Source organism: Triturus cristatus, chromosome 4_1 (assembly GCF_964204655.1).
Source record: "Triturus cristatus chromosome 4_1, aTriCri1.1, whole genome shotgun sequence".
Lineage (NCBI taxonomy): Eukaryota > Metazoa > Chordata > Amphibia > Caudata > Salamandridae > Triturus > Triturus cristatus.
In genome coordinates this window covers 961100233-961125962 of record NC_140585.1, presented here as the reverse complement: position 1 = coordinate 961125962, position 25730 = coordinate 961100233, and positions in this window count along the sequence as shown.

Sequence of the window (25730 nt, the reverse complement as noted above, 5' to 3'; positions counted from 1 at the left end):
ATATATTAAATGTTGCACATGCACAGCATCTATGGGTTTTTTCACAATCAAATTCATTTATTTTTCCACAGGGTTTCATGATGACCTCTACCATATGATCATTGTAAACTCTAAATGTTTTAAATGATAAAATAGAAGTGTACCAGAAAGTGTAGCTTTATCTCAAAACATATGAAAAGGAAAACAATGTTGGATTGACTTTGTGTTATTATGATTATTTAATACAAAACAAATCAAAGAAATTCAAAAGCTATTGTTATAAATTAAAGTTAAAATGTACACCCTGCCCAAAACCTACCATAACACGCATATCTTTACCTTTGTACAGAGTGTTGTCAACTCGCTATCCAGACTAAATCAACTATAACTCAGCCCTCTACCACGTACGCTCTTCTCATAAATGTTGTCATTTGAGATGTAATGAGTGTTGGTATAAATTCTATGATTTAACATGCTATAAGTGATGTAATCTCATAGGGTCTAAGTAGTACAAGGGCAAGGTATAAGTTGTTGTTCATTTAGTCTGGGTAACAAGTTGTCAACATTATCTATGGAGGTGCATGAGTTATAACAATAACTTCTGAATATCTAAGGTTTGTGTAGTTTAAGTATGTTTTGTAAAAAAAATATAAATTAAAGGTTTTACTACGTATATTTAACCTTAAACCTTTGCTTTTAATTGAATACACACACTCCCACATATCCAGGCAAATATGAATTAAAGAATACAAAGAGTCACAAAAAAGAAATATACAAGAACATGATTTTCTCTTGGATAAACAGTGCATATCCAGACCATGCATCCTACATATTCACTGTTCATCCAGGAGAAAATCAATAAATGCAAATTTACAGTATTACATTTGCAAATCTAGAAAAAATTTGGATAATACGTATAAATAAGCATTTGAACTGGGGAGCTGTGAGTGGTTGGCTTCCTGGAATACTTTACTTCATAACTCATCAGTGGAACTGTTATCATCACTTAGCATTAAAATATAAAGATATTTCAAACCAAGCTACAAAACAACTGGAACTTTTAAAGAACACAAGTGACTCTTAAATTCTACACATACTAGAAAAGATTGCAAAAGTAAAACAGGAATGCTTTTGAAATCAAATCTGCAAAACTAAAAAGAGGCATGTTAAGATTTCAAATACCTCCTCTTCCACGTCACAAATTCAAAATCACTCTATTTTCGGAGAGATATTTGTAGTGTAGGTCTTGTGAGTAAACAGTATAGAAAGAACAAATTGCTTATAAGAGAAAAAAGATGTCATAGCTTCAACCAACTACAGCCCTTCCAGCCAACAGACGCTGTTATTGACTTAACTCGAGGCCTCCTATCACAAGGTGAAATAATGCTGTTGAGCAAAGTTTTCTATTTTTGCTGTGTTCCCAAGGACTATAATACTACCATCATGATGAGAGACTTACTAATCTTTGAAAACTGTTTCTGCTTTACAGAATACTTTAGCAATAAATCTGATGTAGTTCTGCCAATTTACATTCCAGATAAATTTAAGAAGTTCCGCTATTGCAAATCATGGACACCCCAATGTGGTAGAAAGCCTGTTCTTGATACATCCATCATCCATCAACATGCTCATCAAGGAATCAACACCTAAAATGATTTTGATAACATGACCAGAGACGAAAGAAAAACTCTCAATCACCTTCAACAGAGAATGGACGTCATTATAAAAATGGGAAAAAAAGGTCATGCAGTGGTTGCCATGAAAGTAAGTGATTATATTAAGAAAGGAATGAACCAACTAATGGATATCAATATCAGTAAACCTGTATAAACAGATCCCACAGAAGACTTGATCAAATAAATTAAGATTATGGTTGATAAATTCAGGAGCTTAGATCACATTGATGAAACAACAGCAGATGTACTTGTTTATCCAAAGCCATGAACTAGTAGATTTTGTGTGCTTCCCAAAATATACAAAATAAACAATCCTGAGTGTCCCATTATTTCTGGCAATGGCACAGACATTAAGCGACTGTCTTTTTGTGTTGCCCCACACCTCTAGCCCATTGTCCAAGAACTTCCAGTATTTGTTAAGGATACCAGTCACTTCTTCAGAATTTTGAAAAATGTAATTAACCTCATGCATTAGATGATGACACTCTCCTGGCTACATTTGATATTACATCATTTTATGCCAATATGCCACATCAGGATGGTCGTATAGTATTTTGCAGTAAAGCAACACCCCAGGGAAAGAATATTGGGTGAAAGGTGAGATGCAAAAAACCCAGAGCTTCAGCACCTTTTAAGTCTTCAACCTGGAATGTGGAGCATTTCAACCTCTTCTTGAATGCTATGGCTACACCACCACCTCTTCTACCCTTTCTAGTTAAGTGTATACAGGCGTAGTTCACAGGTAGAGCAATCTGCAAGACTGGGCAAGAATCCTCGATTATCCAGGTTTCTGTCATAAAAAGGACATCTAATTACGCATGAACCTACCAGATTATAAATGTCCATAGCATGCTTATGAAGGGAGAGTATGTCAATTAGGGACACATTTTGTCTAGCCAAGAACTCAGGCTGAACCGGCCTCCACCCAACTCCTAGATTTAGAGATGGAAGTTTGCAATTAGGTCAAATGTTACAGGGACATTATAGTTAGGCTGACACATCACTCACATCACTCACACAAAACCAGAGAATTTCAGTGGTTATAGTTCCCTGAGTTAACTGTAACCCATTCCCCCCAATGCACTGCTTATGACATCACATCTTACATCACTCATGACATGGTCAGTGACATCAATGATGACATCTAAATTGAAATCACTGATCACATCAGTGATGACATCATCCACATCATCTCTTATGAGCCACTCACACCCCTGTAGAATTTTTTATATACCCACTGCCACTACCACACAAACATTTACAACCCCATTAAAAGACCCATACCAGTACTTACACACCCACTCACTGATTAATAGATCTAAACACATATCCACTCAATCACCCATACTGCTACTCATGCACCCACTCACTCACTAATACAGCCAATGACATATCCACGCATACACCCATACAGACACTCACATACTGAGTGAGTCACCCATAAAACTACCCACACATCTACACACTCACCCATTCAGTCAATCACACAGGTATGTATTCACCCAAACCGTTACATGCACACCCACTTACTTACTCATACAACTATTAACACATACTCACTCACCTATACAGTGACTGACAGAAGCATGCACTCATCCATATAACCACTCTCACATTCACTCACTCATGCATACAGTCACTCATATACCCCATCATTAACCTATATTGCCTTTTACATACCCAGCTACTCACCCATACTGACATTCCCTCAATCATCAATACAGCCATAGAGACTCTCACTCTCCCATAAAACTTTTCACACATGCATACATTATCCCATACAGCCACTGAGTCACTCACTCACTCACTCACTCACTCACTCTACATTATTAAACAGTGTTATCACAAAATGTTTTAAATATTTATTTCGACTTCCACCCAACTCATGGCCTGCGCAGATCAGGCTGGAATTTGGCTTCTGCAATCAACAAATTGCAAGGATGGGTCAATATGTAAAGACCTGGAAATAAATTAAAACTAAAATTAATAATCCAATTTGCTGTTTACCGTGGCAAGAGATGCAAAGGAATCAAAAGTCATCCTTTTATAAATATCTCCAGATGGCTTTGAAACAATTATCAATTCTTGAGATCTGGGAAATGTCTCTAACTCATGAAGCTTTTAAGAAAATAATTAATAAAACAGTAAAACATCTATCTCTTTTGAAGGACAAGGAACTGTTTATTAAGCAGTCGCAACGGTAGAAACCTCTTTCAGGACCTATATTGCTTTTACAGAGACCTATACAGGTTCTATCCTGCCAACAACAATCTGTGGTTAAAGACACATAAGATACAAAGTTATTTTTACAATCATTTTGTTTTTTGGAATTCATCTTCAATAATATAAAACAATGGTGACACGAAATCAAGCTACATGATATGAAGCGGTAGTCCTATAGTTGTATATCAGTCACCTTTTTTATGAACATACGACCAAACGCAACAGTCGAAGAACAAATGCGGCGCTGCAATGAGGTTATCTAAAAGCAGTGATGCAGCCCCTGTATGATATACCAATTCACAGAGCTAAGTAACCAAGAGTATGTTTTTAAAGGAGGTAAATGCAATAGAAAAACTAAAAATATAGTGTAAGTGTGGATACAGATAAAGAAAGTGTGAGGTTTGAAACTTGAAAAACGATAACTACGTGAGTAAAACAGACACTCGCTTATCCGCAAAGTAGATAACTGCTTCTTTGTACAAGACTTGCTCTATAGAGACTAAGCAAGGGATTGGCAACAAGTTCCCCACAAAAGATAGCTGCCTAAAGTCATACCTAATTAAAGCAGTGTGTCAACAAAATTCACGCCTCGCAGTCGAAGACCTCAGCAAGTGTAAATAATGAAGTTTGAAACGTGAAAAACAATAACTGTGTGAGTAAGTCAGACGCTAACTTACTTATCCACAAAGTAGATAACTGCTTCTTTATACAAGGCTTTCTCTATAGAGACTAAAAATTCCTCACAAAAGGTAGCTGCCTCGAGTCTTACCTAATTAGAGCAATGTGTCAGCAGAGTTCACAGAGTTCATAGTCGGAATCCTCAGCGAGAGTGATAACGAAGCGTGCCACCAACAGATTTTAAATCTAAAAGTATATGTTGATTGGTCAAAGAAAGCTTGCGGGAATTCATAGAAAGGCGTGTAGGCGAGTACTGCGGTCTATTAATAGTAGATGAAAACATTGGTGCCATATTTGACTGAGAGCGCTCCCTAGACGTTTAATCGTGATAGGCAACAAATATGTAAGCGTATCACATACGTTTTAAAGACTGTAACAAATTAACAGTGTGTATTAATATAAGGGAGCGCCACCTTAGATAGAAGATACTATTGTTATCATCAACGTTTTTTTTGTATTTAAAAACAAAAATACTGATATATCATGATTGATTGTAAATTAAGAGAAGGCATTATTATTCCTCGTAACAGACCAAAAGTTTTGCAAGATCTCGCGAGACCTATCTATTCAAAGTAACTCCTAGAATCAATGCCTATCGGTAAGGCCGCCATGTTGTAATGAACGGCAAAGGGCTACAATGCTTACAAGATGGTATTCTCAGATAATAAGGCCTGGCAGATGTATGATGCTATGGATGGACAGAATATCCTAGCAAGGATGGGTCAATATGTAGCTTAATTTCGTGTCACCATTGTTTTATTAAACATTGTCCCATTAATATGATATTCTGTTTGCCAATTAGAATCTATCTGTCGTAGCGTTGTAAGCCTCGTAGACTTTCAGCGTGGCCTTGCCGCTTGTATAGATAATGTTGATGTCTGTGATATAAATAGGTTTGTTTGGAACCTTTTTCTAAATTTTGTATACCTAAATTTAAGGGTTTATTCCCTCTTATTGTTGGTCCTGAGAAAGATGGTTCTCCACCGAAACGCGCGTAGGCCAAGACCCTTAATGCTACCATCACTATAGAGGAGAGGTCCCAGGAGATTCAATACCATCAGAAACAATCATTAAAGTGCTTGTTCTCTCTCCATTTGATTTCATTGGACCATGTACAATTTTTGAATGTTTTGTTATTTTAATAGTATCAGGATGACTGATGTATGTTTGGAGTAGTGAATATGATGAGATTACTTTTGTGTTCAAATTGATGGGGGTGTTCACAATTTCGAATAAGATATTTGTCTTTGGTGGTCTAATTGTAACATATGTTTATTGTATATAAAGTATTTGATGCTATTATTGAAGACGAATTCAAAAAAATTGAAAAAATTGTCAAAATAAAATGATTGTAAAAATAACTTTGTATCTTATGTGTCTTTAACCACAGATTCTTGTTGGCAGGATAGAACCTGTATAGGTCTCTGTAAAAGCAATATAGGTCCTGAAAGAGGTTTCTACTGTTTTTCCCTTGTTTTCCCCCTCCTCTTGGACTTCTAGTTACCTTAGGGGGGGCCTTTTCCTTATAGTATTAAGCGGTCGCATGCATGGATGACAGTGAACGAATATACGAATCTAAAAGTGCAACCATATCTAGAAATACCCTGGTCAGCACAAACTACAAATTTATTTATGAAAGTAAAATTTGGCAACTTGCCAGGCTTAGAACGTGCAATGCCTTGGCTGAGATCATCTACGCCGACCCCCTGCAGATTATGCAAATTAGGGGAGGAAAACATTATTAATTTGGTTTGCATGTGTGCAGTAATGGTGGCAGAAAGAAAGCGATATTTGAAAAATTGTTTCATTGTCAGTCACTCACCCATACATTCACTGAAACACCTAATCACTCACTTATACTATCAGTCACGCACATACTGAGTCATCCATATAGTCACTTTTACACCCACTGACTCAACAATACACCTTGGTATACATATTTAACACTCATAAACATTTTAAAAAGACTCACAGTCACTGGACGATATCATCACTACTATCATCAGTGATGTCATTTGAGATGTCATCAGTGATGTCACTGAACATGTCATGAGTGATATAATATGTGATATCATAAGTAGTGCATTGTGGGGGGCGCGAGTTAAAGTTAACTCTGGCAACTATAACAGTTGAATTTCCCTGGTTTTATACATGTGAAATGTCAGCCTAACTATAATGTCCCTTTGTTTTTTTCCTAATGAATTTCTAAGGTTTTTTAACTAGTAGTCATATTTCCAGAGTGGTATAGAAATGGTGCTAAGTGTTCAATCATCTCTAAACAATTTTGTTGTCTAGAAGTTCCAGTAGGTATTAACATGGCTTGTTCACATTTTTGCTAATTTTTGAAGGTAAGGTAAATGATTCAACATTTCTATTATATACATTTACTTAGTTATGTTTTAAAAAAGGAACTGTAGGAGTCGTGGTGGGTGCGCGAATCCGGATAGCATGCCGTCATATTTTAATGTCCGTGTAGGGTGTGTGCCAGATTTGCAACTCCCCGATCTATTTTGTTTTGCAGCTAAAATACATGATATATACTTTATACATTTAAAATTACTTGTATGTGTTTTACAGAAAGAGTTATAAAACTGACATCAATATAAATATATTTAGAATATTTTAACTGTTCTAATAAATTTACGGGAACAACGACAGTTCCACATACCCTCGCGCACGTATTTCCGGGTGCACAACAGGTTTGCGAATCCAGCACAAATTAAGTAGTTCTAAAAAACATATAGATATAATTTTATATTATAGATTGTACCAAGAGATTTATTTTCATATTTGTTGAACTACTATATTTGTAATTGGAATGGATATATAATATTGTTTACATATATTTTATGGAGTCACGTCCCCTATGCGGTGCATACGTGTAGGTAGGCAAATCCCATGTGACTTCAAAAAAAGGATTCTATTTATTAAGATGTTTTCTATTCTACTACTTGGAGGGTTGTTCTTTCTTTCTAAAGCCTCTTTAGGATCAACCACTCTTGTGTTTTCTCTTACTCCTTAATTTAATGTTTGTGTGTTTTTGGCCTTTACCAGAAATGGCATCTGCAATTCCACCTGCAGATGAAGTTGAAAATGTGGAGGAGCAGGAAGAACCTGCTAAGAAGAGAAAGGAGAGCGTAGTCTATTCCACCCAGAGAGAAAAAAGTAAACGCACAGAAAGTGACATACACTTTGTGTGAGAAGGTGCTATATCGGAGCGCCGAGAAAAAATACTCACGTGGGACGTCTTAAATGATGAAACATTTCCCAACCATCCATAAGAATTGTATCGCAAGAGAGCAGCGCAAGCGAGATCTTCAAGAACAATCTCAGGGTGGAAAAGTTGCCCGACCCATCACATCTGTGGGTTCTATTTTAACATCTGACACACCATTGTCAGTACCCGAGTTTGCTGGTGTGCAACAAACCCGCTTAAAGTGCCAAACAGTAATTTGTGTTGGGGAGAAGTCTATCATTACTATTGCCAAATGTTTTTACTGTGTGAATGCAGTATGTTAACTTGTTTTTGAAACATGGATTTTGTTTTAGACACCAAAGTATGAATAAATACAAATTATTTTTTTAAAAGGTTCTTTTTTAAACTGCTTATATGGTTAAAGATAGACAAATTGTTGTATATGTTGTATGAATGTGTTAGTAATGAATGAATCAGTTTTTTGTGAATGATTGTAAGATTGTATAACTAGTGCCTGAGTGATTGTATAAGTGTATGAACTGCCTGGGTGAATGAATGAGTGCATGAGTAGTGCCTTGGTGATTGGATGAGTGCATGAGTACTGCCTGCATGGGTGAATGAATGAATAAAACATTTATTAAGTGGATAACTATCCGAGGGCATCCCAGTGCTACTACTACATGACTGCATGTGTGGTGTGTGAGAGATTGGATGAGTGTATGGATACTACCGGAGTGACTGGATGAGTGCATAAGTGGTGCCTTGGTGATTGTATGGGCACATGGCAAGTGTCTGGAAGACTGGATGAGTGCATGGGTAGTATCTGGTTGAATCAATGGCTACACGTGTAGTGCCTGGGTGATTGTATGAGTACATGGATAGTTACTGGGTGATTGGATGAGTGCATAGGAAGTACTTAGGTGATTGGATGTCTGCATAAGTAGTGCTTGGGTGATTGCATATGTCCATGGGTACTTGGGTGAGTGGAAGAGTACATGGGTAGTACCTAGGTGAATGGATGAGTACATGGGAAGTGCCTGTGTGATTGTATGAGTGCATCAGTAGTACATGGGTAATCACCCATGTACTATTGATGCACTCATACAATCACACAGGCATGGGTATTGCCTGGGTGTATAGATGACTGCATAAGTAGTGCTTAGGTAACGGCATGAGTGTATAGGTAGTACCTGGGTGATTGCATGGGTGCATGGTTAGTGCTTGGGACACTGGATGAGTGCATGGATAGTACCTGGGTGCATAGATGACTGCATAGCCACTAATTGGGGGATTAAATGAGCGCATGGGTAGTGCCTGAGTGAATAGATGAGTGTATGGCTAGTGCTTGGGTGATTAGATGAGTGTATAAGTACTGCCTGGGTGATTGCATGAGTGCATGGGTACTGCCTGGACATTGGGTGAATGCATTGGTAGTGCCTGGGTGAACAGATAAGTGCATAGGTATTGCTTGGGTGATTGGATGAGTGTATGGGTAGTACCTGGGTGAATGGATGAGTGCATGGGTAGTACTTCGTTGATTGGATGAGTGAATAAGTAGTGTCTGGGTGATTCCAGAGGTGCATGGGTGGTACCTGGGACATTAGATGAGTGCATGGGTAGTACCTGGGTGAATAGATGAGTGCTTAACTAGTGCTTGGGTGACTGGATGAGTGTATAGGTAGTGCCTGGTTGATTGCACAAGTACATAGGTGGTGCCTGGGTTGTTGGATGAGTGCAGGGACAGTGCCTGAGTGATTGTATGAGTGCAAGGATAGTGCCTGAGTGATTGGATGAGTGGATAAGTAGTGATTGGGTGATTGGTGAGTGCATAGGTAGTGCTTGGGTCATTCCATAAGTCCATGGGTAGTGCTTGGGCGATTGGATGAGTGCATAAGTAGTGCTAGGGTGATTGTACAAGTGCATGAATAGTGGCTGGGTGATTGGATAAGTGCATAATTAGTGCTTGAGTGAGTCAATGAGTGCATAGGTAGTGCTTGGGTGATGGAAAAAGTCCATGGGGGGTTCCTGGGTGATTGGATGTGTGGAACAGTAGTACCTCAGTGAATGACTGGGTGCAAGGGTTACGCCTAGGTGATTGAATGACTGCAAAGCAGTGCCTTCGAAATTCAATTACAGCAAGGGTAGTACGTCAATGATTGTTTGAATGCATGGGTAGTGCCTGGGTGTGGTAGTGAGACTGAAAGGTGGAGTACCTCTGTCAATATTTCAATAGGGTTATGATAAACCATATAATTATTACATTAGTGTTATCAGGTGCACCACTAGTATAACGTGCAAGTAAAAGTGCAAAGAAACTTCAGACATGGCAAAAGTCAGACATTGAAACTTAACAGAATACGCTTTCGATTTCAAAGATGTCAAGGATGCACATAACTATCTACAGCCTTCCTTCAGTGTACCTTTGCAGATAGTTATATGGAGTATGATAGAGGTCAATATATTTGGCAATATATTTTGAACCTCACATTTTTGTACCAGTTTCATTACAAACTTACACTTTTCCATGTCACACCTAAGCCAAAATAAAACGCCATCTTCTCTTATATCACTTTTATTATGTGATGGAGTGTGTCAGTATCTTGTATGGGTAAATGACATATGTAAAGTAAACTATACATAGAACAGTACTTCTGTTTCACACTGTATACTCTGTAAATATCTGAAGAAGAAGCTTCATGGATTACGTTCTATTTATTATGGAAGATACTTGGGTCTGAACCTGTGTGTTCAAGTGATTCCATGAGGCCTATGTTTTAAAGAGATATTTGCTTCTCAGACTGAAAGGTGAAGTTGTTTTAACAATAATTGAACAGGGATATAGTAGATCATATAGTTGTTAAGTTAGGAGCATCAGCTGCAGCATATATGTTACACTACATGTTCCAATGCAAACATGCCTCAGACATGCAAGCTGCAAAACATTGAAATGTAACAAAAATACACTTCCAGTTTAATGCACAATTATCGCTATCTATGTGCTACACCAAGTATAAACTTGTGGAGACTAATTTGGGCTAGGATATAGGTAAATATACATGTTATAAAAATCAGATTTCTATAATAGTTTTTTAAGCAGAAAAAAATTGCAATAAAAGGTGTAATGCCAAATAAAATGACAACTATTATTAGGTCACTTTTATTTGTCACAGAATTTTCTCAGAGAGTGAGAGTGTTTTTCAGGAGAAGTATGACACGTTTAAACTAGTCTATAAGTCCTACATTATGTATGTTAGACCCAAATGACATATTCGTACATGTTAAACGATTGTACAGTTTATCATTAATATTATACTATATATTCTTACCTTTGAAGAAATTTTGATAGATCATTTAGTAAATCTGTTTTTACAATATTATTGTGCTAAACAGTACTAAATCTGTTTTCAATGTTGAAGAGTACCTGCTATTAAAAAGAAAAAGTATTATATAACCGTTTTATATTAGAAAAACCATAATATTATGTTTTTCGGAACATAAAATTATTTTATAATTAAGTTTCAGTTTCCCTTTTTTAATGTTCTCAGATTGCATATAACTTCACCATAGACAGTGATTTGATGTAGAATCAGCATTTAACAGTGGGGAAAAAAGATTCCATGGATTGTATAAAAAAAACAGCATAGCACATCATTATCAATATGTGTAACTATGCTTTATACTTACTACATTTTCTTAATCACTTTTTTCATCTGCATTAAGTCTAGTATTATAATAAATAGATTTATAAAAAATGTACTTGTACCATTACACCTGTTACAGTATTTAAAACAAATGTATATACTACTTGCTTTTTGAATTCCTTTTTCAAAAGGTTATGTTTATTAGGCAAAATAATAATCAGAACACTAATTATGAATATTAATAGAATCCAGTGCATTCTGTTTTTATTAACATCACCCCCAATAGGCCGCATGATGTTCTTAGAACTTTGGCTGGAAAAATAACATATACAAATGTGTTAATTGAAAAGGCGATCTAGCTTGGAATTCCAGGTGGGCATCATTGCAATGTGTCTATACATTGTTACACTTTAAATAAACAATATCGTTTCCAGATGTTGCAGTAGGTCCTTCATGAAAAATATTAGCCACTGTTGTATATGTTGTTCCTGAAATAGATATTTGACTTTCTTTAAAAATTGTACATTTTTGTTTCCAAAGTTGTTCCATTTTCTCTACAACATTTTAACATTAAAATTTGATATTTTCTAAATCTTTCTTTATGCAATGTAGACAACATATCTGATCTACAATGTGAACATGTCATATCTTGATTTGTTGTTTTATTCAAATTGTTAAAAGACACCGATTTGCAGTCAGGTTTTGTTACGTATAAGAATAATTATCTACGTATTTCAGTGGTAGAAGTAAATAAGCAATCTTCACACTTGTGGTCCCATTTATAACTTAGTCCAAATACGTTATCATTGTTTATTCCTTCATCTTCTAATACTCTATGAGCATAAGAAATTCTTGTGCATTTTGATGTATATTGAGAGTAAATCTCAGTGAACTGGTACATGTATCCAATTATGTTGAATGAAAAATCAGTATGTATTTTACGTCTGTCAGTTACCAACTGTTGAAATAAATGATGAAGTGCACAACAGAATCATTTTTCATGGTTTTATGAAGAAGACGTGGTAAATGAAACATTACATTTAGAATTACATTAGCATAACATTACATAACATAACAGTTGATACCTGAACTGTATTCTAACTACTCTCCTACAATATCATCATCACTTTCTACTTTTTTTCTTTACACCTTCAACTTTCTCTTCAATGCTTTCCTTATCTTGAACTTCACTTGAATGTTTGATATAGTTCCATTTTGGACATAGTATACATTTCTCATCTATCGGGTATATCAGGTATTCACCTAAATGAGGAACAAAAAGTCTTCTTACACGATTATACTCTTACATAATTTGAATCAGCACTAACCTATTTATGATCAAATTCTACCAAATACAAACCGGACAATGTTCTTACTTGAGACAATGCAATGAATGTCATTTCCTCTTTGAACACAGTACTTCCAATATTTACAAAAACCCTGTCCATACTTGAACCTTGAGATTTGTGAATAGTTACTACATATGGTAGAGACATCACCTGCTTGTCGCATATTTTGAACAAGTTCTTTATATTCAAAGTTTAACCAAATATTTTAATTTCCTATACTGCCCCAAGATTTCCTAGTCTCATCATGGAGAAGTGTTTTAAAAACAGGTTGTCCTTTAACAGGAGTAAGTTGTAATAGGTCTCCAAATACATTTAAATACTTTCCTCCAAACAGCAAATCGTAATCTGTTTTTAAAATCTGTTGCATTCTCAAGAGTACAAAGGCAAGCATGAAGTTTGTTCACCTCATCAATGATTAAAAGATTCAGTGTCTTCAGTGCTCGTGAGACTTCATAACAAGCTTTTGATATTCCAATTTATTATCATGTTTGACAGGTTGCATATGTAATCGATGTAAATTAATACCTTTAATGTTGTGTGCTGCTATTCTAGTTGGAGCTGTTATGACACAAGATAAATATGATTCTATAGTTCTGTGAAGACAACTTGTCAAAACTTTAATTAGGAAACTTTTTCCTGTTCCAGTGTGACCACTAAAGTATTATAGAATAGGTTGAAATGATGAACATTGACATTCTTTTTTCATGGAATAAGTCATGATCCACTTGTTGTTTCACTTATATATATTATTTTTGTTCAATATTCAGCTGTTCTTCTATCTTCTCAAAGTGAGCAATATCCTTGCTGCATTGCAGTTTCAACCTCATTCATGGCTATTGCTGCTTCATTTTCAATAATTGGTTGTCCAAGTAGATATTGAGTCAGTGGACCAGAACTTTGAGTGCTTTGTGAACTTTCTCTAGCTATTTCAGCTGCAATAGTTCATTCTTGTTTAATCTCAACATTTCTAATTGTTAAGTAAGTTGAAAATATCATACACTGAATAATATCTTTAGTTGCATTAAAAGAATATTTGTAGCAGTCAAACTCTCCAAATAATTTGGTTTCACTACGCCAAGGCTTGAACAGTTGTAGAGGTGCTAAATAGAAAAATTATTTCTTTTCTGCAGTTTTGCAACAGAGTTTTGTGTGAATAATAAGACTTCCTTTGGCATTTTTCACTAAACATCCATCACATTTAATTACTGCGTATTTTTCTTTGTTTTTATATTTTCTGTAACATTCTTTTTAAACATGTAATGTTGAAGTATTTCATACATGCATAGGTTTTCAAGATGTCGACTCCTTTTGGGATGGTATGTATCCAACATATTAGTTTTTACAATATCAGTGCTTTATGCCTCATACTGTGCTAAGTAGTGAATTCCTGGAAAATATTTCCGTATTCTAGGCCAGGACTAGACGTATCCAAATGATTCCTCTTGACTTTGAATACAAACTGGCTGAGCTCAAGCGATCCGAACATTCATAAGATCCTATCTCTCCATAGGAAAGCGTCTTTAAGCTAAAGCTGTACAATTTCTTGCTGAGACTCTTTTCTGTGAAAATTTCTGCCCAAATTTCTTTCATCTTTGACTTTTTAGATATTGTAATATATGATGAGACATAATGAGCATCAGCAGTTGAATTGTCTGCAACAAACTGAATATCAATGTTTGCGTTCCACATTTTTAAAATGATTGGATTATAGTCATTAATATACTTTGAAGGCTCTGTTCTTCTTAAGTTGAAAGGATTCTTGGGAGATTTTTGAGTTATTGTATATCTTAAGGGTGACAACAAAAGATTTTTCTTTTCCTTTAGAAAGTACAGGTTGATGGAATCCAAAACTAAATTTTGAATAAAACTTTCCTTCACATTTGTATTTCCCTTGGTAGTATTTTCCACATGTATGACTTTGAAACCATAGAACTTGTTGTCTCAAGCTATTTCCTCCTCCTTGTCTTGGAATGGGACATGTAACACACTGTTCGATGAAAGACAAAACAGCTTCATGAGTATCTGTTCCAAATTTTGGTGCATCTTATCCCTATTAGCATGTGCATATGAGGAGCACCTTGGGCTTGGTACTCTTTTTGCCAAAAGAAATCAGTTACCTCTCCAAGAGATGGAAAGCTTTTACTGCAGATAAATTACATCATATCTTGAAATCTATGGTTAAAATACCCGCAGACATTTGCAGGATCCAAGAAACAGCGTTCTCCTGCTGTCTTCAGTTCAATGTTTTTTACATTCGCATATGCTTCTCATGGGAATTCAAGTAAATCATCCCATGCATATTCAGCACAACTAAGGGCCCAATTTCGATGTTGCACTTCTATACTTTACAATGGGAGCATGCAGTCTGACTGGAATGCATGCTCCCATTGTAAAGTTCATCCCTGCACCCCGTGGCAGGTACCTCAAGGTATCCCCTCGGCCTCCAATCGTAGGCCGTGTACCCATGGAGGCCCTGCTGGGGGCCCCCAAAGTCAACTTCTGGCAGCCTTTCTGTGTCAGAAAGGCTGTCAGAATCCCACATTGTAATCCATCAGGCCAAAAGAGCTGCCCTTGGGAATGCTGGAGGCTTTCCAAATGCCAGATGGCTCTCGGAGCCCATCGGAAGCCATTAGGAAATCCGATTTGCATCTAAGTTCACCGTGATGGTGATAGCAAAATTCATTGGTGCCACGTTGGCACGCCATCAAATTGATTAAATGAGATTCCACATTTTTATCTCTTTGTTCAACTTTTTCCATGAACTTTTTTGCAGAATATGTTGAATAGGAACTCCTGTTTTTAATATAAGGTTCACTGCATATGAAAATGCAGACAAATCACTCTCAAACTATATATGAAATACACTGCCGCAATCTTGGATTTTCAGAATACTATCTTGTTGATTGGTGTTCGGATGCTGGAATCCATATAGCTCGGTCATCAAATCATTTACCTTCTCCATTGGGGAATAGCTGTGGAAAACAGCCAGCTTCTAAACTTTTTCCCCAAATACTCATGGGAGCTCCATTTGCTTCTTTCAGTTGAAATAATTAGATTCAAAAGTGTTTCCAATGAGTTCTTTCAAATGGAGAGGATGTATGGTATAATGTTTATAAATCTCTTCACTCCTGGATTTGTCCACTTTTCCAATTTGTCCAGTTGGCATTAGTGTTTCATCTTTTAGGCATCTTACTTCTTCGTCAACATTAACATTATCATAATAAATATTATTCTGTACCAGGTATAATGTTGCATTTCAAAGTTTATAAATATCTATAAACTCTTTCCAGATTTGTTTACTCTTTGTTGGTACACCATTTACTAGAATAACTACAGGCTCATTTTCCTCTCTGTCTACACCAACAATTTTATTATGTTTCTTAAAATCTAAAGGTAAGTACATAACTCTTCCTTTGAGACATTTTTGTAAATCTGTTGGTGACAGCTTACCTGTCTTAGGCTCCTTACGAACTATGGCCTGGAATGAGTAAGAATAGACTCATATACATTTATATCTGCCAGTTCCTGAGGAATAGGTACCAGCTCTAAGTTGTTTTGCACTGCTCTAGCTGGCATTTTATGTTTTTTCTAATTTGCTGTAACAGTACTTAACTTGATCACTGGACAGCACAAATTGTCGATCCACAAACAAATACAGAGCAAATTGCTTCCACCTATTATTGTTTTCTTTTTCACTTTTTAAATATAAATCAATATTCCTAGTTTGACTTCTATAGTGCATACATCGACAACAAATACAAACATGGTTTGGTTTTTCAGAGGAAACAGTGTTAAACCTTTAAATTTCTTTGCAAAATCATCAATACTAATCTCTTTGTCCTGTTCTACTACACCTAAAGATATCAAGTCCTCACTTTCTCTACACTCCTCTTTAGAACTAAAATAATGAAACTGTACATCAAACAAACTTTCTGTACATCTGCTACAGAACCATGGAAAAGAGCTGTTTTCATTTCATGTAAACATAATGCAGGAGTTTTTACATTGTTAAGTATCCTTACTGACTTCCGCATTTCAGAGTGGTGGACAGCTAACATTATTAAATGATGAAAAGAGCTTTGGCACACTTTCCTCGAAAGACAAGCCAGAGAATGTCCCTGTTATTTGGTATATTTTCTTATTTTACATGTATCTAGTCCTTGTAATATCCTAATCTTTTGTTTAACACTTCTATTAGAAAATTGGCCTAAAATGTTTCGTAATATATCAATAGACTCCTGTTGAATGTTACAAAATTTGCTACAAACCCACTTATATACAGGAGCTTGTATACGCCTTCCTTCAACGTCTTCAGCTATTACTTGTTCTACATTCCTAGGAACCATGTTTTCCTTTGGAATGGGAGAACCATGTTTCACCTCATAATATCGACCACTAGTATCGACTGCATGCACTAATGTGTTCTCTTGTAAATATCTAACTTTGCACATTAGGAAATCTGTAAATGGTTGAAAATCTGGCAGAACATTTTTAAAAATTGGTATACCGTTTAATTTTCTATATCAATGACTTTCTCCTAACTATACAGTATAGACAGGTATGAACCTGTGTAATCAAATGCTTAAATTACTCTATCAAGCAAACAGATCTGTTTTTGTGGTGCTAAAATGTGAAAAAAGTCTGATAATATTTTGCCGGGTATGATAGACTGTATACTTTTTAACTTAAACTCGTCTGCTGCACCATACATATCAAACTAAATGTAGAATTAGACACATATGTAGCACATGGTAGCAGTCAGACATTCACATTTCACACAGTATACTTTCATTCTAAAGCACCCACTTCACTATGTACAACAACATATTAGCTGTGTTCTATTGCAGAGACTTATATGGAGTAGGATACAGGTAAATAAATACATCTAGCAACATGTTTTAACACTGACTATTCTCTAACACTTTCATTAGAGAGGCAGAGCTTACAATACCAGGCCTAATCCAGAATGTAAGGATATTGGCCATCATGCCACTTTTCTGAGTGTCAATATGTATCTATAGACCTGAATAAGTATGTCATTGCCTTTTTAGAGGCAAGATAGTATATTCAAAAAAGACTATACGTACTAGAGTACTCTTGGTTCACAACGCATCCTATCTAAATATATGTTAATAGAAGCTGAATCAGTCACTTTCTGCTCATTACACAGGGCATCCAGGTATAAATGTGTGTGTTAAAGTGATTTCTTGATCCCAGTCTAGCTAAGAGATCTGTGTTTCTGAGATTAAATGCTGAAGTAGCTGTGACAAGATTTTTGCAGAAGGAATAATAGTCTGTATAGTTTTTAAATTAGGCTGATCAGTTGCACTACCCATCTCAGAGTACAGATAGAAGTGCAGACATACCTGGGACATGGTACCAGTCAGAAGTTCTGGAAAGACTTATATGGACTGGGATACACATGAATACATCTGCTAACATGTTTTAAATCTCATTTTTCTCTACTACTTTCATTATTAGTAGTAGCTCGCCAGGCCTACACCAAAATTAAAGGCCAACTCCTATCATGCACTCTTGTTAACTCTCACCATCTTTCTAAACATCTCAATGAGTGTGTCTGAGTCTTTTAGGAGTGAGATGGCACATGTAAACAAGCCTATAGATATTAGACGACCTGTCTTTCACACTGCACCCTCTCAGAATGTTTGTAAAAGAAGCTGTATGGAGTACCTGAACTCATTTTACAGGATAGAGATTAATACATCTGCCAACATGTTCTAAACCTCACTTTTCTCTACAACTTTAATTGCAGAGTCAGACCTCAGAATGCCAGTCCTTCACAAAAATGAAAGACTGACTCCTGTTATGTGACTCTCACCATGTTTCTATACATCTCAATGAGTGTATCTCTGCCTTTTAGATGCATAATGATACATGTAAAGAAGTGTATAACTATTAGACTACCTTTATTTTACACTGCATTCTCTCAAAATGTTTGTAAAAAAAAGCTGTACAGATTACTTTGAGCTCATTTTACATGGCAGGGAGGTATTGGACTCTGTATTTGAGTGCTTCTGTGGCACCTACCTAGGTAAGGTATCGGTGCTTCTGCGACTGAATAAGTTGTGCCAAAAGTTTTGCAGTGGTATGATAAACTGCATAGTTTTTATCTTAGGGACATCAGCTGCACAACATGTGTCAGACTACAGTTAGAAGTACACACATACCTGAGATATGGTTTGCACATTCAAACTTGACAGACTATGCTTTCACTTTAAAGCACTAACCTAACTATCTGCAGCCTACTCGAAGTGCACTTTTGCAGACACTTATGCGCACTCGAATATAGCTTAATAATACTGCCAACATGTTTTCAGACTCACTTTTCTCTAGTAGTTTCATTAGAGACTAGAGCTCACAATGCCAAGCCTGCACCAAAGTGAAAGACCAACTCTTGTCATGTCACTCTTGTAAATTGCAGCATCTGTCTAAACAGCTCAGTAAGTGTGTCTCTGCCTTTCTGCAGCGAGATGACACAAGTAAAGAAGCCAATAGATATTACAATGCCTTTAATTCACACCACATGCTCTCTAATTGTTTGCAAAAGAAGCTGCATGAATCCCTTTCTGTTTATTTTACAGGCAACTGAATGTTTGAGTGCTTTTGTGACTCCGGCCTAGCTGACACATCTCTGCTTCTGGGACTGAATACTGAAGTAGCTCTGACAAGATTTATTCAGGGGCATAATAGGCTGTATAGTTTTTAGGTTACTCTCAGAAGCTGCTCCGCACATATCAGACCACATATTGGAGTGCAGACAAACCTGAGACATGGTAGCAGTCACACATTCAAATTTGACACATTATGCTTTCAGTTTAAATCATTCACTTTACTATATACGGCCTACTCACAGAATACCTGTGCAGAGACTTATTTGGACCAGGATAGAGGTGAATACATCTATGAACATGCTTCAAACCTCATGTTTCTTCATCACTTTCATTAGAGTGACAGAAGGCACAATGCTAGGTCTATGTAAAAATAAAACACTGACTCCTGTCATACCACTCTGATGAATGTCAACATGTATATAGTGTCCTCAATAAGTGTGTCAGTGTCTCTCTAGAGGCAAGTTAACATTTAAACAGCCCTGTATGTACTAGACTACCCCTGTTAGACACCACATGCTTTCTCAATGTATTTACAAGAAGCAGTATAAATCAGTGTCTGCTCATAATACAGCACTGTTGGGTATGAACATGGGTGTTCAAGTGTTATTATGATGCCTGCCTAGCTAAGAGATCTGTGTTTCTGTCACTAAATGCTGAAGTAGCTGTGACAAGATTTATACAGGGGTATAATAGTCTCCAAAGATTTTAAGTTAGGCTGATAAGCTGCACCACTAACATCAGTGTACACATAGAAGTACAAACATACCTCAGATATGGTAGCAGTCAGAGGTTCAAACTTGAGGGAGTATGCTATCAATTTAAATCACTCGCCTCACTATCTATGGCCTACTTCAAGTGTACCTTTGAAGAGACTTCTATGGACTGGAATACATGTTAAAACATGAGCCAACATGTTTTAATCCTCACTTTTCAGGACTACTTTCATTAGGTCAGAGGTCACAATGCCAGGCCTATGCCAAAACGAAAGACCAACTTCTGTCATGCCACTTTTGTAAATATCAGCATCCTTCTAAACACCTTAGAGTGTATGTTTACCTTTTAGAGATGAGATGACATATGTAAAGAAGCTTATAGGTGAAACACTACCTCACTTTTACAATGCATGCTTTTTAAATGTCTGTACAAAAGCCTGCATGAATCACTTTCTACTCATTACAGAGAGCAGCCAGGTATAAATGTGTGTGTTCAACTGATTTTATGATGCCTGCCTAGCCAAGACTTCTGCGCTTTTGGGACTCAATGCTGAAGTAGGTTTCACAAGATGTGTGCAGGGATATGATAGACTGTATAGTTTTTAAGTTAGGCTCATCAGCTGCACCACACATATCAGACTTCATGTTCAAATGCAGACATACCTGAGGCATGGGACAGGTCAGACATTCAAATTTGACAGAGTACACTTTCAGTTTAAAGCACACACCTCTCTAGCTACAGATTACTCTTAACTTAACTACAAAGAGACTTATGTGGACTAGAATACAGCATCTGGAAACATGCTTTAAACCTCACTTTTCTCTACCAGAAAGAGCATTGCTAGAGGAGAAAAAACGATATACATGAATTACTGTATGGTGACAAGTAAAAAACTAAACCGGTGCGTAGTAGGAGAGATGACGATATACATGATTGCTCCAGAGAGATGTACATGCTTAATGCCTAGTGCACATATCATACAGTGTCCATATGGCTACAGAATGTATACAATGGAACATGAAATAAAATGTTATGATAATATTGAGTACAAAGATTATTATTACATTATTCTGACAAACGTACATGTAATACTCTGTCATTATTCATACCCCTTTCTACTATAAGTTGTTTAAGAATCCATTTTCTTTCCATCCTTCTCAGGGCTAGAACTCTGCCCCTCTTGGGTTGATGGCAGCTTATGCTATTACATTAAACTTGATACTAGTTATTTCCAAGGTGGGGTATGCTGTATTGTAGTGAAGGGCCAATGGCTAGTTGGAATTGCTGTTTTTGTGGCCCTTATGTGTTCTTGGATTCTATAATTTTGTATTGCAATTCATGAATTGTTGCATATGATGTATAGTTGGCATGTTGTACTGACACCACTGTCATTGTTCAGAGTCAGTGTTATGTTAGAGTTGGATAGTACATCCAAAATGATTAGTGTAATGCATGCACTGTCATCTAGGGACAACAGTAGATGTACATCTTTTATCTCTTTGATTGTTTTGACACATGCTTGTGTTACTGGGAGAAAGGCTGGAGAGTACAAAGGTTTCTCTTCAAAAAACGTCTTTAAATTTATACGATGGTGAATTTCTAACAAATCTATGTGTACATACATTACACCAACCATTTTGGATGTACTATGCGACTTGGACCAATCGCCATTATTGATTGTTTATGTGCAGGAAGGGACACCTTCTTGCATATATCATCCCTGCAATGCAGGTACCCTTGAACTGTGGCATAAGGGTGTCTATGTTGACGCTAGGCAGCTATTTTTAGCAACAGCGCAAGGAAAAACACAGATATGCGCAGCATTCTTCTAAATACGTTGCATCCCTGCATTTTGGAAATGATGCACCACAGTGCAGCAAAATTTATCACAGTGCTACACTGAGCATTTCTTTGGACATATGACCCAAAGAATGATGCATTGTCTGAGGCTCTGATGTATCCACTGGGCCCAACCTGTCGCTGCAGATGGGCATCAGCAGAGACCATTGCCCTTTGTAAATTAAAATCAGCCAATTTTGCTATTTTGGGTGACCTTAATATTCATTTGGATGAGGTCAGCAGTAATCTGCCCTCATCTAATCTAGAGGATTTTTTATTGTTAGGCCTGCTGCTTCTGGTGTATTCGCCTACCTATTCAGCAGGTCAAATATTTGATCCTGCTTGCTCCATTTTATGCCACTTGATAGTCAATAATGTGGCTCCTGTGCATTGGTAAAACCACTTTGCAGTATTGATGACTTTACTGACTTAGGAGCTGTGTCCTTCGTTTTCCCTGGTGACTCATAGACCATGGGCCAAAATGTATCTCGGAGCATTTTGCTCTTATTTACAGGAAGAGGGGCTAGAAAATTTGGGTACTCTGTGAGAGGACATTACAGCAGAGGATTAATGGATTTCATCTTCCCTAGACAGAGCGCTTCCTGTTAAACATGGCTACAAAGAAGTCAGCCGTACGGCAGCTCCTTGATTCAACAATGCATTTTTGCAGAGAAATGAATAAGGCAGGTAACTAGAACCAGCATAGTTAAAGCAGTACTGTCAAGAGGTTAAAGCAAAATTGAAAAGGGCGTCCAAGAAATGCTCAAGAATCATTTGGCATGCACAGCATATTATGTGAAGAAAATTAGGAGTGAGAATAATTCAGCTAAAGAGTTCTTTTCAATTATAAAGTGCTTTTTAAATCCGGCACAATCATTTCCACTTTTATCCCTCTCAGATCAAATCTGTAAAGACCTACCTAATTTATTTCATAATAAGATTGCTGATATTTAAATGTTATTGTCCACAAACTGCATCTAGGAGCAGGGGGTACTCTCATGTAACATGGGGAGTTTTGCTGTTAGTTATTATGAATTCAGGGACTTTGCTTGACTCTAATAATTCTGGCTCGCCTGGTGACCCTTTACCAGTACTTCTTCCATGCCTCGTTCACCTTCCAGCCTCTTCACTTCTGGAAGGTCAGGTTCCCACAGTGTAGAGCCATGCTATGGTGGTCCCACTACTTAAGAAACCTACTCTTGATGCCAATGTATGGGTCCACTACAGACCTGTCTTTTTCTTCCTATTTGTGCAAGATTCTAGAACAACATGTATATTGCCAATGTTCTGTATATTTGGAGGATCATGACTAATTACATCCTTCTCAATCAGGATTTCACACTGACTTTAGTACAGAAACAGACCTACTTGGTGCGTTGGAACAACTTAGAAGTCAAATGTATAGAAGCAGTACTGCTGTACTTTTTTTTTTATTGTAGTGGCTTACGTCTTTTTTACAAGTTAGGATCTTTCAGGTGTTTTCAAAGTCCCATAGGTCTTCAGTCTTGCATCCTTCCTGTGGAGTGCCCCAAGTGGCTTTGCTAAGCCCTACACTGCTTAATATGTATGCTCAACCTTTGGCTCACTTAGCAGAAGCTAATGAACTACCATTATTGATGTGCGCTGATGAGACTCATAATGTTGATCTCTAAATGTGCAAGATTCTCTTAAGGCTTCTAACTTTAGCCTCTGCCTTACTGAGGTGGTGGGGTGGATGAGCAAGAACGATCTCCAACTGAATGGAGACAAAACAGAAGTGCTAATGGTGGGAAAACAACCACAGATTTGTGGCCCTCAATGGTGACATGGTGATCTTGGGCCACTACTCATCCCCAGCAAGTCAGCCTAAAAGCTGGGTGTCTGTTTTGATGATAGGCTTGCTATGGATCATCAAATAAAAAAGAGTGTAGCTTGTTGTTTCGGGCTACTTAAACGCCTTGGGAATTTTTTTTAGCTCCTCTCTCTCTCTGCTCCAAGAACTATGGTTAAGTCTTTGATTATTTCAAGACTTGACTACGGAAATGCATCATATCTAGGTGTTTCAAAAAACTGCTGAATAGACTTCAGACTGTGCAAAATGCTGGAGCACATCAACTATGTCATGTACCTAGGTTTTCATCTGTCTCTTAACATTTATGTACTCTTCATTAGCTACCAATTGAGAAGCGCATTCAATTTATATGTACAAGACATTGCATTGACAGGGTCCTTCCTACCTTAGCGCATTGGTATATTTTTGTTCTCCGCACTGCAATCTCCACTCCAGGAACCATCACCTTGCCTGAGCTCTGTGTTTTAAACTATCCCGAAAGGTTTCAGATTTTTTACCTGTCTTAGCCCTACTTTGTGGAATTGTCTTCCTTTAAAATTCTGTGTTTGCTCTTCGCATCTGGTGTTTCGTAAGTTGTTAAAAACGTTCCTGTCTTAGGTGATTATTTCTAGATACCCTACTGTAGTGCAGGGAAACCCCATTGTGGTAGCCATGCACTCTACAAGTAGATAGATAGATAGATAGATAGATAGATAGATAGATAGATAGATAGATAGATAGATAGATAGATAGATAGATAGATAGATAGATAGATAGATAGATAGATAGATAGATAGATAGATAGATAGATAGATAGATAGATAGATAGATAGATAGATAGATAGATAGATAGATAGATAGATAGATAGATAGATAGATCATGTGAGCACTTAAAGAAATTGAAAGCTGATGTTAATGGACCAACCAAAATGAAAATTAGATTTTGCTGATAGAAATTATCCAAAAGAAGATTTTGTATGTCATAGTTAAATGTCTGGATTTTAGGGAGTTGTCAAGTTGATGTTTCAGACATGATTTACCTATGTCACACATATATTTAAAGCCAATTTTTCGGGGGTAATTAGTGTTGAGCTCACAAAGCATGTAACTGACAGTGCTTACAATTATGGTTTTTGATTTATGGCTTATGTTATGTTAATACAGCCTCCGAAGAGGAATCTCGGTGCTGGCAATAAACACAAGCAAAAACCAAACACAGAATATTTAAATAAAATTGTTTAAACAATTTTCTGAATTTGATGTAATTAGGGCAGAAGCGACGATATTAAGGCAGTCGGACACGAGGAAAGATATGCAGAGCTTTGTCCTTCGAGTGCAGATCCCTAACTGGACAGTAGTAATTCAGTTTTTGACATAGGTAACTAGGTATGTTTCGTGTTAGTGGTTTATGTGTAAGGCAGCAGCTTTTGAAGAGTGACTGATTCTTAATGGGTCGCCAATGCAAGGCTTTCAGTGATGGTTCCACCAAGGAGCGGGAAGGAAGATTACATACAAGTTGTGTGGCTGATGCAAGTAAGGCTCTGCCATGGTCCAATTTCCTAAGAATCAAGGCCTGAACAAGGGTTTTCCTAACAGAAAGAGGGAGATAGGAGAAAGCTTTTTTCAACATACTCATCATATTAAAACACCTGCTGCTGGTGGCAATAACCTGGTATTTTATGGACAGAGGCTGATCTACATTAAGCCAAGATTCTTAACTTCTTGTTTGGGTATAGGAGTGAGGCCTAATTCTATAGGCCACCAAACTCGAGTCCAAAACAGCTCTGCTTTCCCAAATAACAAAATCTCCATTTTCTCTGTATTCAGTTGCAGACAGTGGATTGCCATCCAGTCTGCAATAGCTTTCATACCGTTTGAGAACTGATCTTTGATCCTCTCTAGGTCATCCCAAAAGGAGATGACAAGCTGGGTATCATATGCATATGGTACAATTTCAGATTCAAAGGATCTAGCTATGTTAGCTAGAGGGGCC